Source organism: Anthonomus grandis, chromosome 1, assembly GCF_022605725.1.
Source record: "Anthonomus grandis grandis chromosome 1, icAntGran1.3, whole genome shotgun sequence".
Classification (NCBI taxonomy): Eukaryota; Metazoa; Arthropoda; class Insecta; order Coleoptera; family Curculionidae; genus Anthonomus; species Anthonomus grandis.
In genome coordinates, this window is record NC_065546.1 from 8,663,370 (window position 1) to 8,678,390 (window position 15,021).

Genomic DNA, 15,021 nt, shown 5'->3' on the forward strand with positions numbered 1-15,021 from the left:
ACTAAGTGAGAGAAATTTAAAAACATACCAGGCTTAAGTAAAAGAATTTTTTTTTAGTCAATTACTTGAAATCATTTAAAGCAAATAGTTTTTTTTTCTCCAGGCAGTTCCATTTCATTCTTGATCTATCTGATCTATTAAGTCAGTTTATACCATTGAACCCGCATGCCAAAAAAAAGAAATAACCAAAAACCAGGCAGTTTATTTTTTTAACATAAATTAAAAAAACCGTCTAGTTTAATAAAATCATATTATTAAAGCAGATAATAATCAAATGTTTCTAGAATTTTCCATATATGTACGTATTTTATCTATTTACGTCCTGAGAAAATAAATTTGAGTATTTTTGGCCAAAGAATAGGTTTTAGAAATATACTCTAAACAATAGATGATTTTATTTTTAGGACTAATTTTCTTGACACATTTAAAATTAAATTATAATTGTAATAGCGTTATATTAGCTCTTTTATCTTTTTTAACAAAAAATTTCCAACATTTCAATAAGTTAAACATAAATACATAGAATATTTAAATAACTCTTTATATGTCCTCAAAATACCATTTTTTAAAATTTATATTTACCTTATCTTTTAGAGCAATTATATAGATTACTTTACTATAGTCTTTTATACTGGTTTATCTTACAAATTGTTTCTCAATATTGCAAATGAGTTATTATATAACAAAGAACACTTAATTTCAAAAGGAGTGTATTACGCGTATTTGCTCATAAAACTGCCTAAAAGAGAAAAAGAGAAGAAAGATATAAAATTCATATTTATGGATAAAAGAGATAAAATGTAAACTTTTTTCCCTTTATGAAGGTGGGTCTTTTAAAAACCCATTTAATTAATAGTCATGTTTTATAGCATTATCGAATTTCGCTAATATTATAGTTGTTATATGTACCAGGTATTCTTAAGAGCAAATTCTAGCCTATAAAGAAAAGAGTTTTCCAAAATTTGTCATTTAATTGTTAATTTCGAGAGTTTTAATACATACTAAAAAATTAGAATTTATCCAAAAATCTGAATAAATTGACCCACAAGGCTTGTCTGACCCAGGTTTACATTTTTCTCCCAACCGTATATATACTCTACAAAAACTAACCTTTTTATAAATCAATATCCAAAATGAATTATCCAGAAATCCTCTAGGTACCCCTACATGCCACAAAAGTCACCAAAAATCCACAAAAATAAAACAACCGCAGTCGATTTTAGGTCACAGTCCTTTAAACGCAAAACGTCACCGCCGATCGGCCGCGCCAACGTTAAACGCTCAGTATACGAGCGTATAATTCACATACGAGTAACAGTACCTCTGGTACGTACAGAAGATAGTCGACCGAAGGTACTACTATGGTCGCGAAAACGGCGAAAACCAGCGAATGGTACTCTCTCACTTGCGTGGTAGGGAGGTGGTTGACTTAATCGATATTTTAGTAAAAGAATTATATGATGTTTTTAATTTATTTATAAACTGTTAAAATTATCCAATAAAATGTGTCTTACTTAAACTTAGCTTAAAGCTCTATTCTTACATTTTCAAGATATAAAGGTATCGTCACAGTTTCTAAGACTGTCCTAGTATATTTCGTTTCAAAACATTAAATTGCTGCTAGTTTTTGGTAGAAGGTTTATGATTTTATAGAGTAATTTACACTGTTCAATTTTTAATATTTGAAAATCATTGCTACATTTAATGTTTGACATTCTAAATTAAATAAACTTTTTAGTATTTTTCTCTGATTTTTCTTTACATCTTCACAAAATTTGTAGTGGCACAGAAACCCCACACTAGGAGATGAGAATTGATAAAACATAATTGTTAAATATTTTTTATTTTGCGTTCAAACTTAAGAAGTGTTTAATAATTCTCTTTTATTTCTAGCTACAAAAATTCTTTTTTTCTTGTTTTAGTTTCATCCAGTATTTTTGTTCAGTCCGGGATAGATAACATAACTATAGTTTAAATTTACATTTCCTTAACAATAATACGTTTCACAGTAACAAAACACTCAATAACGTAACGAAATACATAAAGTAATTATGGTTTAAGGCTTAAAAAAGACTTAGATCAAGACATAGAAAAACAAAATAAAAATGTAAAATTATTTCCTTTGCTCCTGCGTTAAATGTTATTTATAAATCATGCAACGCCAACGCATCTCTCTGCTGAATCCACTGTTTAATATAGCGTTTAAAAGATTTAAAATATAATTTATCTTATATGGATCCTGGTATAATATTATATAATTTTGGTGCTAAATATTTGAAATCTCAATTCAAGCCACAAGCCTTCCTCATATCTATTTTGGATTCCTCATAAAAAGACTACATTTTTCGACAACTATTTGAATTGACCGTTTTTGTACCATATTCATTGTCAAAATAGCAATCGCGAGCTCCTCTTTATCCCACAAATCCATAATTTAAATGAGATTGAACCATGAGAATTATAATGATATAGGTCCTTGAAGTTAAGATATTTTTTAAATGTTGAAATTAAAGGCCTTATTTTATTTTTTATATTCCCTGAGATGCAAATCCCATTTAAGGTGTTGGTCAACAGAAATAGCCAAATATTTTGCTGATGAAGAGGCAGGAATAGACCATTAGCGATTGTATTAAAATCATTTCAACAATTTGTTTTAGGCCCTGCCATGTTTGCCAAGTATACATGACCACACTATCATCGACAAAATTTACTATTTTTCCTTTTTTTCTATGTTAAGAGGAATATTTATGGAAATAATAAATAGAAGAGGTCCTGGCTTATGGAATACCGCATGTTATTTCTCTTCGTTCACCATGTTTCTTCGATATTCTAACCATTTATTTCCTATCAGTAAGATAACTTTTTAAAAGTTTATTCACTCTACCTCCTTGCACTGCATTGGTTTATTTTTTTTTAAAGAATTGAATGGTTTACTGTATCGAACGCTTTTGTCAGGTCCACAACTATACTAGCCTATTTTGATCTCTTTCTTCATATAGATCGGATGTAAGTTGAATAATGGCTCCTTTAGTCGACTTTTTTAGCGAATGCGAAATTGATTTGGTGATAAGATATTATATCTTTCTATAACGAAAATCTTTATAATCTTTAAGATATGAAAGTTTACAATTCTATTTTTAAGAATTTTCTCAATAATTTTCGGAATACCAGTAATTCTAGTAATCATAATCAGTTAAACAGGTCTGAAATCATTTACATATCGGTTACTCCAGACGTAGGCAGTTTATATTAGTGTTTAATGAATACCTATAAGAAATTCTGAACATTTGATGTGACACTCAGATCCTTAAACGGTTTAATCACTAAAAAAATATTTTTCATGTTATTCTCGATACTTGTTTTACTAACGATGTCCGTGTTTAGTTCCCGAATCCAAATTGTCGGTAATTATTCTTTCGTACTTTAGATCTAGATTTATGCATCGGACATACTTTATCAGTTTCTAACTCAGCTGAAAGCACTCCCGTTTCAAAGGACAAGTTAATCAAATTTATAAGAACATTAGCAATAGCATATCATAAGACTACAGTAAGAATATCAAGGACAGTTGTACCATCATGCCCTCATTTCAGCCTCCTATTCTCTAAAATTTCAGGGAATCTGGGCAAGCAGCTCTAAAAGCACTAGAGTCCTGTACATTTAGAGCTCCAAAAACGTGTTCATACTGCTTGGGGAGAGGGAAAAAATTACTTGTAAAAAAGGAGCAAAATTCAAATTGATATGTCCAGAATACAAGTATTCTATTCTGTAAACTTTGGTATTACTTTCGACGTGTTTTTAAAGAGATCTTTAAGGATGGGTCTATCGCCTTTAAAATAGTTGTTGGATGGGTTTATCACCTTTAATAGTTGGGAGGGGGGTCATGTGAGATTATTTTTTTTTTTTACCGTTTATCCTTTTTACACGTTTATGAAAGTAAAGAATTTAGAATTTGGCCTGTATTCGTCTAAATTTTTTGCAGTTTTTACTATGAGGAAGTAAGTTTTTTTATTTGTGTTTGTGGATTTGTTTTGGAGTTATACCTAAAGACCTTAAAATGTTTCAACCCTGAGAAAATAGGCAGGAAAATTTAGCAAATGAAGAGGAAAGTGTTTGTGCGGGCTTATGGAGGCCGTGGGTGTACAAGAAAAACAATATAACATTTATGATGAAAACAATAAGAGTGATCGAAACAGTGATTTAGACTTACATAGTTCTGATAGTTCATTATCTAGTGTTGAGGAAGCAAAAAGAAGCAAGGGAAGTAGAAGCTACAGAAGAAACTCAAGCAGTTTTAAAACCATCTAAGGAATGATCCTCAGTTCACAAATGATTGTAGTGCTTTGCAAAAAACAGCGTTTTTAACAGGGGTTCCCTATAGTACAATATGCCTGTAAAAAAAAGGATTAAAGGCAGAATAAAAAGGAAAGATGCAAGACAATCAAAGGGACTTAACACGGATATTGCCAAATTGCTAAGGAAAGGTGTCTATTCTAAAAATAAAAACAATGATGTTCTGACCATAGAGACACCTTATCGGCAAGGGACAAACATTTCTCAGTCTCAACCTTGCGGAGATACCTGATAAAACTTGGATTTAAGCTTAAGATGGTTAACAAAAGAGCTGCTGTAATGGAATTGTCAGGTGGTGTATAGAATATTTCAGGAAAATTAAAAAATGTTGGGAGGAGGAAAGATCCATATATTATTTAGCCGAAACATGGTATGATACATTTATGATTGATGTATGATTTCCATTCTCTGGGAAAGAGTCCCTTTTTTGCCATAGTAAGAAAACCATATTTTTATTAATTAAACAAGTTTAAAATTTTGTTTTTTACAGCTTACTGTCCCTGTTTGTCCTTCAGTGACACAATAAAGACTGCTTTTTCCACCATTCTCTGGGAAAAAGTCCCTTTTTTGCCATAGTAAGAAAACCATATTTTTATTAATTAAGCAAGTTTAAAGTTTTGTTTTTTTCAGCGTACTGCCCCTGTTTGTCTTTCAGCGACACAATAAAGTATCCATATGCTGAAGTTGGAATCCATGGCGGCAACAGAGAAACTGTTTCCTTCCTTAATGGAAGAAACTGCTAAAGAACAATGGGAAAAAAACAGAATTTAGAAAATTGTATTAACTTTTTGGGCCAGATTCAAAAGAGTGGTTAAATTTATAAAAGTATTTAGTATCCTCACTGTAGTTTTAGGATGCAGTATACTTAAAATGTAGTGTTTTGTATAAGATTTTTAGTTTTTAGTATAAGCATTTATTTTTGTTAATTTTTATCTAATCTTTCCTAAAATGCATAATAACTAAATATGAGGCAAACAAATTAATAAATATTACATTCAGGATGTAAAGTGTGTTTTTTTATAAGTAAAACTTGTGTCTTTTAAACGCATAAAAAATAGACAGTTAGATGATTTTTAATGTAAAAGTTTATTTAAAAAAATATACTTCCACTTTTCTGACTACATAAATACTGACTACTTTTATCAAAAGAAGTTGGTACTAAATATAGAGATGGGGGGTTTGCATGAGTATATTATTATAATAATAGATCATAACATGTATTAATTTAAAAAAAAAAACAATAATAAAGGACATTGAATATGGCAGCCAAAATCCCCATTAATAATCACCACCAAGTAAAAATAAATCTCAATACCCAAAAAAAGGAAATATATAAAATTTGAAGACAAACCAAAACATTTTACACTTTTGTGTCAAAAAGTAAATATTTAATGCCTTAATCCACAGAATAAATGGGCCTGAGTAATTCGTACCACCTATTCTCTCATCACTTGTTATAAACACCCCACTAATGGCGCTAAAAACTAAACTTAAATAAAAAATTATGGTTAAACTCATTTTACGTACTTAAATCTTATATTTAAATTAAATATTATCTTGCTATCAACTATCCTAAATTTCTAATTTAATAAAACCAAACCCAAAAATCCCGAATAATAAAGTTTTAAATACAAATAAATAAGGCCGGACTTGTGCAACTTATCACGCTTGAGTGGCTGTGACTGAGGTCAGGCGTCTAACAAAATAGTACGTGGGCGCCTATAGTAAAATTTTACGAATCATATGTATAAATTCTTAAAAAAATTCTTAAAACATTTATTTATTTAATGAAATGATTAAATATCGCTTAGAATATTACTTTATGACTCTTTCCACATAAAATTTTGCGATTTAAACATGCATGTCATGTGACAATACAAGCAACACCGGCACACGGACTATTTGCGGCACATCAAAGATTCTAATAGATCTCTGAACTGAACTATACAAGCTTCATCCATATATCGCTACCTTCCAGAAAGACCGTCACAAGTCCGAAAAATCCATTTTTCGGTTTTCCACGAAAATTGATTCAGCAGAAGTTGCTTCTATTACAAAAAATATCGCATCAAGCTAATTTCGGCGAATAGCCGCTTGGCGGCGCATGTGGTCAGTGTACTAAGTGAGAACCTTTCCTGTTTTAACAAGCAAGAGCGTATCAATTCAGTTATGCCTGGTCAGTTGCAGTCGTGACCTGTGTTTATTCAGTTAAGAGCGTCACAACATAAAAGTGACAAGTGTTTTTTTAAATATTTGTGGGAAAGACCATCCTATATAAGTTTAGGTCGATTTTCTGTGAAAAGGTCAGTTCTTTTTTTGTATATTTTTCGATAAATATCGTCATATTGTATGTTGGTGCATTTTTTATGGAAAATGTGGTAAATAAAATATAGTTTTTTTCGGAAAAAAAACGTCATATTTAGAATTAGTGCGCTCTTCCTTGTAAAAATAAATAATTTTTTTACTTTGTGTTGAAATTTGTTCATTTGAGACGTTTTTTTATGAAAATTTCTGTACTTTTAAAGACCTGAACATGTCTCATCTTGAGTTATGACGTTCTTTCTTGAATAAAAATTCGTTTTTGTTTGTATTAAATGTTAAGGCGTAAGTATAACAGTTTTATTTATAAAACAAGTTAAATAAAATTTGCCAAAAGTTGTCTGTTGCTTATTACTTTTTTTGACATTTTTTTCACACTTTCAGTCCGATATCGAGTTTGGAGACTGAAGGTTTGTATTTTAAATTTTTATTATTTAAATCAGTTTCTTTACTTTTTTTTCTTTTGCAGAGAAAGAAAATACCAAGCCTAGTTCCTCCAGAAGTTTAAGTCCTTCTGCTAGTTTTAATTCAAGAAAACATACCACACGTAGGTATTTTGTTTGGTTACCTTTTACTTTTTATTTTACCTTACCTTTTACTTTTTATGTTTCCTATTTTTTTTAGTCGAAAAATCTTGCCCCAAAATCGAAAAATCCCAACCCAACCCAGAAGAACAGGTCGTGGTAGCAGAATTATGTGTAGAAGCAGCTAAAGGAGGAAGATAAAAATGAAATTCCTGAAACCAAAAAAAAAGGGAATTATGCAGTTACTAGAGAAAAACATAATACCCGACTTTTATCATGGTTTTTACCAAAATTTATTTAAGTAGATTATAGATTTTGACTGTTTTGTTAGATGTTTTTACTTAAGAGTTAAGAAGAAAATAACTAGGTATATGAGTTAAGTTTTCTTTTAATACGTTTTAAAAATACGTTTCTTTTTCTTTAATACGTTTGTACTGATGTAAGTGTAACCTAGTATTATAAAACTTCAATATTATAATTTTTTAAAATATGTTACCAAAAATTTAATTTAGGTTTATTTTTCATAAGGTTTGTTCCAATCCAACGCGTTAGAAAACCGTCATCAAACGATTACGCTCATGCGCAGTAATTAAAATTCGACGGTAATGACAGTAATTGTTCGGTGACGGTTTTGAACGCGTTGGAATACACTATAGTAGATAATAAACAAGTTTCGTTTACATGAATTCAACTTAGTACTTTCATTAACTCAAATTGAAATAAAAAAACCTAATTTTTTTTTCAGCAAAGACTGTCACATTTAACTCTATTTTTTGTTTGTTGACACAGACTAAAAAAATTATCATCAAAAAATATTCTCCACAAGGGTCTTTAATAATACCAAAAAAAAAATTTAAACATATTTTTCAAAAAGCAGGGTAGCGCTATGAAATAAATATTGGATATTTTTAAACGCCTCTACTGAAAAGTAGCAATTTTCGAGTTGTGACGGTCTTGTTGGAAGGTAGCGATATCGGCTACTGCAGACTACGTCACTACATGAATAGGATTGGTTTAGCGGAAATCGCCGAATGCAGACTATGCAGGGAGGAAAACGAGACTGTAGAACACATTCTATGCAGATGTCCGGCTCTAGAGAGAACCAGGCAGGCCATCTTTGGAAATGCCTTACTTCAGATAGAAAACGTTAAAAATACTTTTCCTAATGAAATCGGATCCTAAATTATTGAACTCCTAAAGAAGGCAGATCTGAGTAGGGAAGTATAAATAACTAGGAGTGAGCCACGATAAACCTAGGGTCGCAGTGAAGGGACCCAACTCCCAACAAACCTAACCGAATCTTATCTTGCTGTCTTTATATTTCTTCCTATTTCTTTTCCTGTATTGTGCGTTTGTATATTCTTTCTGTAGAAACAGAAATTGCCATTCTATAGATATTAGGTTAATGATAAAATAGGCATTATCGACAATTATACAAGTCACAGCGCCCATCTCTAGAGAGCGCTCGACCCGCCGGACGAAGAAAGAGAATAAAAACTTTTGGGTTTGGCAACGCGCCGACCACCTCGCGGGTCACGTGACCCCACCGCGAGGCCCCTCTTCAATCGTGATTCGTGATCCTCTTCTGCAAGAAGACGAGCCGGCGAAGAAGCGCCCGCAAGAAGAAGACACGAATATATGCGAGTCCGTCGACCGGACATCCTCTGTCGATGTACTACGTTTAAGAGGGCCGATGCAATGCAATTTTTCATTGTTTCGGGTCGGGTCCCGTGACTATCGGCACTCGTAAGTTTTCGAGTTTTTGGGTCATAACAAATGAGATTTTAGTGAAACTACTTTAGTTCATTATGTAGCATACTCGTTCGTAATGTAGACATGAATTCATCAAATACATCGAGGTTTTGATGCACAAAAATAGTCAATTTATTTTTTACGCATTCACTAAACTTGATCACTTAAGACTATATTTATTTATAATTAAGACTATACAGCGTGTCTACTATAAAAACCGCCAAACCTGGCGGCACTAAGAGGTGATTACACAAGTCATTGGCAACAAAAAAGTCGTATAACATTTTTTCGAAAAATTGTTAGTTCTGGTATTTAACATTTTTTGATTTTATCAAATTTCTTTGTTTTTTTTTTCATATAAACAAGAATATCTCCGTTATTCTTAGCAGCACATAAAATTTAGATATACCGTCTGAAAGAAAATTAAATTTGCTATAAGATGGGTATATTTAAGTTTTTGAGTAATTTTTATACCGGGTGTTATCAGGAGGTAAACGTAACATTTGGGAAATGTGCAAAATTAGTGGTATCTTCTTTGTTGTCGTTTTTCTAAAATTTGGTAAATAGGGACATGTTTTTTTTCAGCAAAAACTACTGCATTTATGCTTATATGCTTTCCAATGATATACTTACTTTTGTAATAGCTATTTGTTCTCACAGCAATATCATGGGCAAAAGAAAGAAAACCTTGAAAATTTTCAAATTTTATATTTCTTGATCTTTTGAGCACCAATGCGGTGAGTACTTGTAGATCTATCTTCCCTAACACAACAACTCCACAAATTTCCATTAGAGAAGCCGTAAACAAACAACATATCTAGATATTCATTCTTTAAGAAAAAAGGCAGGTTTTCTTTCTTTTGTAAATGGCAATAAATCCGCAAAAGAAGGAAATTCACAAACCATGTATTACTTGATTTTAAAACAAAAGCATAGATATTTACAATTTGACAAGAACTGTCATTAAGTTTTCACTTCGACTTAAAGTAGTTAAATAAGTAATTTGATTTAAACGTGCTTAAAAAAGTAATGCCTAGTTTCACAAACATTGAATATCGGGACATCTTATTTATTTACGGTGTCGCAAATGGAAACTCGCGGGAAGCAGCAAGGAAGTATGCGCTTCGTTTTCCTAATAGACGGCAACCCCACAGAAGTATATTTGCAGAAGTGTTCAGACGTTGTAGGGAAACTGGTTCCTTTCGAGGTTTACGGATTAGAGAAGGTGGTCAAAATGGTCAACGCTGGAGACAAGAACCTGCGATTATGAGAGCTGTTACAGAAGATAGATCTAGAAATACTCGCCGCATTGGTGCTGCATTAAGGATTCACCATTCCACTGTACATAGAGTTCTTAAAAAAAAATAATTTGCATCCGTTTCATTTGAAAAAAGTCCAGGATTTATTGCCAGTGGATGGTGAGGTCAGGCTTCAATTCTGTAGGTGGTACTTGAATAAGTTTTAAGAGTGGGGAACAGATCAAATATTTTGGACAGATGAAGCAACATTTACATAATGAATTTAAGAAATAACCATATATGGCATACAGAAAACCCTCATGCGACTGTTGTTTCACATTTTCAGCATGAGATAAGGGTCAACGTATAGATAGGATTAATGAGAGGTCGCCTTTTCGGGCCTGTAATACTTCCTGATCGGCTCAATTCCAATGAGTTTTCAAATTTATTAAATAATGACCTTGTTGACTTTCTGGAAGAAATCCCCTTAGCCGCTAGACAGGAACTTTGGTTTCCAGGAATGGACGGATGCCCATTCCATAATGGCAGAATTGTGCAAAATTCCATGAATCAATGCTTTGGGGAGAAATGGTTTAAAAGATACGGTCCAGTAAGATGGCCGCCCAGAAGCCCTGACCTTACGCCCGTTGACTTTTATGTCTGAGGCACATTTAAATTTAATGTTTATAGTAGTAACATTATCGAATGAGTGTGTTGCAATGAAATGCGACAAAAACGCGTTAAACTTGAACGGTCAGAAAAAGAACAAACGTTGATAGTGTCAGAAGAAGATGCATCAAATGTATTGAACAAGAGGGAAGACATTTTGAACAATTGTTATAATTTTAGGTTTGTTTAATGAAATTTTGATTTTTTAATTTTGGTCAATCAAGAAACATAAAATTTGAAAATTTTCAATTTTTGTGGTTTTCTTTCTTTTGCCCATGATATTGCTGTGAAAACAAATAGCTATAATATTTACAAAAGTAAGTATATATCATTGGAAATCATATTAAATGCAGTAGTTTTTGCTGAAAAAAAAACATTTTTATTTTTACCAAATTTCAGAAACACGACAACGAAGAAGATACCACTAATTTTGCACATTTCCCAAACGTTACATTTAACTTCTCATAACACCCGGTATAAAAAAATTACTCAAAAACTTAAATATACCCATCTTATAGAAAATTTAATTCTCTTTCATATGGTATATCTAAATTTTATGTGGTGGTAAGAATAACGGAGATATTCTTATTTATATGAAAAAAAAAACAAAGAAGTCTTAAACTTTCGTCGAAACTACCTAAACGAAGGTAGAGTTTGGTTATTTTAGAAATTTTAAGAATTCAGATTTACTTAATGTCAATTGGGGAATGAAATCTTTAACTGTCATTGTATTAAGGATCAATTTGATTTTCTTACGAACAACATATTATTTTTGTTTGACAGGCATGCTCCTTTGCGCAAGGCTCTTGTAAGCAGACAAAATCGCCTTGGTTTGCAGGCTGATTACTTTCATTACTCATTACTTTTATTTCAAAAATGTTGTATACAAAGTCATTTCTGTAATTATAGTTAGCCTACGACAAAATAATACCTGTTAGTAAGGAATTATTAATACTAATTGACAAACCCAAATCATAATTATCCTAAGCGTGCAATAAACCTAAGATCTGATAAATCGGACCTTGTGTGTCACTATAATCACCAGACCAAATAGAAGCAATAGAATTTAATTTTACTCTTCGCTGATAACGCTTTAATATTTACTGAAAGTTTAGTGTAGGTCTATAAAAGTTATATATCTTTGACACATTGAAGTTGGCATATTAAGAACATTCTTAATATGCTTTTTCTTAGTTGCTAAATAAAATTTCGCTTCATCTTAGTTGATAAAATTTGTAAAATATATTTTTTTTTTTATTTAAGAAGGTTATATGATTATCCCACTTAAGATTTTGTTCTAAAAAAGCTACCAGATATTTATTTTTGTTAATTTTTTGAATAATTACTTTGAGTATTATTTACACTTTAAAGTGTGGCAGTTAAAATTATAAATTTTAAAATAATTTTGACTTGGTCACTAAAAGTCAATATGCAAAATGATGGACTAAAAGTCATAAATATAGTTTTACTAGGATTTAGAACTGTTACCAACACTCCACTGAGACCAATCTTCGCCCATTGACATACCTCATCCCAGGAATCTCCAGAAAACAAAACAGCAATATTATCGGCATATGGTATTTCACTGCCCTCCTGAAAACTATTTTCAAAATTATTGATATTATATATTAGGAAGAGATTTGGTCCCAGCACAGTACCACAGATTTACAGAATATATTTATATTCTGTAAATCTGTGACAGAACCTTGGACATACCCGTATATTGTGCTCCACTAAAAGTATCATTTATTTTGACGCGTTGAACTCATTTTGGACAGATGACTCCAAGGATGTAAGGGGCTTTCTCTAATGCCCATATCTTCAAATTTCTTAAAAAGTATTTTATATAGGAAACTGTATCGAAAGCCTTTGTTAAGTCCATAAACACAGCCAAATTTTTCATTTTGTTTTGTAAATTTAAATTCATATTATTTACAAATTCGAAAATGGCAACCTCAGTATTTTTGCTTTCAATAAACCCAAAATGCTTAGAGTTAAGTAAATTCTTGAAAGCGAAAAATTTGATAATTTCTTCTTCTAAGCATTTTCAAAGATTTTCACAAAATTCAGATTTTGGCCTATAATTATTTATATCTTTTTTATTACCAAATTTATATACAGGTGTAACAATTCGTGTTTTCCACTCCAATGGAACAATAGAGCTGTTAAAGGATAGATTAATTAAATATAATATAAATGTTTCTAAATGCGTTTATAATTTTTTTTATCAAAACTGTCGTAATTTTGTCCTTTCCTGCCGCCGAATCATTTTCAATGAATTTAAATGTTTAATTAGTTTGTTGCTTGTTAGGCGCTTGTTTATAAGACCTCAAAATAATGAAAAGACAACGAAAAAACTATAATCTAAATATAAAAAAACCAAGACTTATAACAATAAGCAGGCTTACAATACCAAGCGAAACTTCTTTTCTAATGATGTTGCAAGTAATAGAAATTCAAAAGATACATATGGTGTGCTCTCTGCTTAGTAAACTAATATTTATAATAATTCAAAAAACCAAATCAATCTTCCCCAACAGCTAAAAAACGCCCACCTAATAAATAATTTTTTTATTGATTCAGTTAATCAAATTTGTTCCAGTATAAATGACCGATGAACCTTTGTTTTTGATAACATTTCTGAGGCAGAGGTTATAGGGAATGTGAATGGGTTATCTGAAATGAAATCTAATGACTTCGCTTCGGATGGGCTTTCCATTGTCATGATTAAGCTATGTTGGCCTACAGTTATTTTTTTTATACAGCATATCTTTAATGCTGGTATTGATCAGGGACTTTTTTCCTCATGTACAGAGTCTATCTGATTTGAGATCTATTAGTCTTCTTTATGTTCTCTCTAAGATGCTGGAAAAAATAATTCACAAAAGTTGGTAAAATACTTTAATGAAAAATAGTTACTTAGCCCACCTCAATCAGGTTTTCGAAAAGGTTTTAGTACAGCTTCCGTTTTATTAAGAGTATACTGGATGATATTGTAGGATGCGCAGATAACGGTGAAATTACAGAACTTGTACTACTTGATTACAGTAAGGCTTTCGACACCGTTGATCATAGGCTTATAATAAGCAACTAAAATTTTACGGTTTCTCAGATTTTAGAGTCCCTGAAATTTTTTGCAAGTTATTTATCCGAAAGATTGTTAGACTTGATAACAGTTTACCTGATGTAATCTTAAGGGTCCGCAAGGTCCTATTCTCAGACCGTTGATTATTGTTATATACAGGTTGTCCCGGAAAATGTGGGAAATTTCTCGGATTCATATAAAAAATATAAAAATAATGTGGAACTTTTTTATAAAAAAATGTCCTTTAGGCCCTTCCTACGAAGATACGGCCATTTAAAGACGCCGCTAGAAATCGATTTTTCTTACATAACTTTTGAAGTACTTGGTATAATTACTAAGGAACTCTTAAAACGCAGCCCTTAAAACACATTTATCTTGTTTATTTTACTAGGGGCGGACTTGTACATTATAATGCTTAAATTTACATAACAAACACCCTGTATGATAAAGACTCTGAATTAATAAATATGGATAGCTTGAACCTTAAACTGATGAAAAGGCATATCTAAACACATATTTTTCTTGAAACGCAAAAACAACCTGAAAAAAGAATGTAATCAATAGAGAAGCTAATAATTCGAAACAATTAATTAAGTATGTTCAACGTAAGCTTCGTGACGTCTGATACACTTGCGGGTTCGACGAATTGTGGACTAATGTACTCGCCACAACAACCCTGTTGTTCCTTATCACATCACTATGAATCCCGATTCTCTGTGAAATTTCCTCCGGAATACCGACAGGAGTTGAATACACCAAGGTTTTGAGATGACCTCATAGGTAAAAACCCATAGTGTTATCATTGCGAGGAAGAGGATAGCTGTCCTTTTTTAGTCACGTTATTAGGCTGCCGGTAATTTACGCAGAATCTGGTCGGGGTAAAGCCCATGTGTACCAACTGTTAGATTTATAGGGCTCTCTATCACGCCTTCCTTGATCATACTTTCAACAATCTTATCAACCTCTTCTCTACGGACCACTAGTAGTCTTCGAGTTGTGTAAGAAATTCCTCAGCTTCTTTCCTTGGTCCGGCCTTAAGCCGGTGCCTGACAATGATATCAGTTCTTTCAATTCTTCCCGA

At 31.8% G+C, this 15,021-nt stretch overlaps 1 protein-coding gene across 6 annotated transcripts in view; it reads right to left on the bottom strand.

The window, feature by feature from the left end:
• The window catches only part of LOC126750358 (uncharacterized), a 188,090-nt gene extending 186,745 nt beyond the window's left edge, over positions 1-1,345 (bottom strand). For all 6 annotated transcript variants that reach the window (XM_050459979.1, XM_050459996.1, XM_050459942.1 and 3 more), the window contains exon 1: positions 1,111-1,345. The gene's annotated coding sequence lies outside the window, so the exon portion shown is untranslated. The remainder of the gene's footprint in view (positions 1-1,110) is intronic.
• Between the last annotated feature and the right edge of the window lie 13,676 nt (positions 1,346-15,021).